Raw genomic sequence first — 2,163 nt, 5'->3', positions numbered from 1 at the left:
TCCTCCCCCACCATATGACCACAAGCTATCAGGTCTCTTTGGATAGCCAGCTACCTCGTCTCTGAGTGTCACCTGGCCTCCCCACCAAGGGGAAGGGATCAAATCAGGGTCACAAGAGTTCATGTCAGAGGCAGTCCCTGCTCTCCACACAATGTCAGAGAATGAGCTGTCCATTGGCTAGATCTGAACGGGGGATCTAGGTTTTACTGCATCATTGTCCTTGGTTGGTCCAACAGTTTGTGCAATCCCCCCTGGTCCAGATCCACCTGCCTTGATGGTCTCTTTGGGAGGATTCAGGAGACCAACAAGGGACATTTTTTAGATTAGCGATTGTTGCAGAATGGCCTAATGCATTGTGGGTGGCCAACCCTAGGCTGGCCTACAAGAAAGTAGGCTGAGCAAGCCATACAGAGCAAACCAGTAAGCAGCACTCCTTTCTCCATGGCCTCTGCATTAGTTCATGCTTCCAGGTTCATGCCCTGTTTGAGTTCCTGCCCTTACTTCCTTTAATGGCGTACAGTGTGAGCGAAATAAACACTTTCCTCCCTAATTCTTTGTTCACATGCGTCATCACAGGGAGTAGTGACCATGACTAAGACAAGACTGGAATCCAAAAGTAGCAAGAAGAGATGAGGAAGCTCTGTTGACATTATTAAGACAGGAGTCCATCAAGAGGCCATTACAAGTTTTAAACATAGATATCAAATTGGGCACAGCCAATTTCATTAAAAAATATAAGGATCTAGAGGCATAAATTCACTCCAATACAATAATAATGAGAGACCTCAACTCAACTCTCATCAATAGATAAATCAAGCAAATAGAAAATCAGCAGAGATTATCTCAGTTAAATGACACCATAGATTGAGTGACCATAAGAGGCATGGACAGAAACACACCCTACAAACAATGTAGAGCACCAGTGCCTCTCACAACCTCATGGTCATCTCCAGAATATATCACATAAAGGACACAAAGCAAGCCTTGAAAAATATAGAAAAACTGATTTAAAAAAAAAAAAAGATATTCTACCTGACCATAATGGAATCAAAATAGAAACAACAGCTAAGTGAAATGCAGAAACCCATGGAGATTGATTAGCACTCCTTGAGTGCTGATGGGATATTGAAAGAAAAAAACTACAATCAAGTAAAAATAAAAACAGCATACTGAAACTGGTGCAGTACTAGAAAAGCAGTACAAGAAAGGCATTTATAGGTGCAAGCATCTATATTTAAGAGATGGGGAGTTCAAATAAAGTGCATATTAAAGCCTTGAAAAAACATAAAACAAATCCAAAATCTGTAAACAAAGGGAAATAATTAAGATCGTGTCAGAAATTAATTAAATGAAAAACTACAAAGAAGTATTGAAATAGAGTTGAATCTTTGAAAAGATAAACAAGATCAAGAAAGCATCTACAAAACTGAGCAAAACAGAAAACAGACCCTAAAATTAGATATGAAAAGGTTAATATTATAACAGACATGAAAGAAATTGAGAAAAGTTAGGAAAGACCTTATTTTATATTAGACTAAATTGGGAAACCTAAAAAAACAAAAAACAAATGACTGTGATCTACCAAAATTAAACTAAAATGAAATTGAATTCAAACAAATCTATATCAAGTAACAAGGTGGAAGCAAAAATAAATAAAAATTCCATCTAAAGAGTTCAGACCCAGACCCAGATAAATTCAAACTCTATCAGACCTTTAGAGAATTTATTAGCACCAAGGTTTCTCAAATTGAAGTGGCTCATGAGGACCTCTTGCCTCCTACCAAGTCCTTATGGCAGCCTCCTGCAAGAATGGAGTACACAGACAGGAAAAGATACAAACAAGCCATGTTTAGTTTATTTGTCAATTCAGGAGTAACAGACTTTAAAGAGACAAAACAACTGAAAACAGACTGCCATGGGGGCATTTAAAAAAACAGTTTGTATCCCCAGCAACTGTAAGATGCTTTCCTAGAAAATGCTTCAACTCAAGAGCCCTCAGGAGCTTTGAGATGCTGGCTGAGAGCAGTCCCCTGCAGACTGCAGGTCAGGAGGTCTGACTCTCTCCTGCAGGGAAGAAACAGAAGATCTCAGTAGCAGCAGGCTTGCAGACTAAGAGCAGCTGCATTGATGAATTCGCTTTTGCAGCTAAGTGAGAACTCTTGG

This window comes from Acomys russatus, chromosome 2 (assembly GCF_903995435.1).
Source record: "Acomys russatus chromosome 2, mAcoRus1.1, whole genome shotgun sequence".
NCBI lineage: Eukaryota > Metazoa > Chordata > Mammalia > Rodentia > Muridae > Acomys > Acomys russatus.
Note: the sequence above shows the minus strand (reverse complement) of the source record.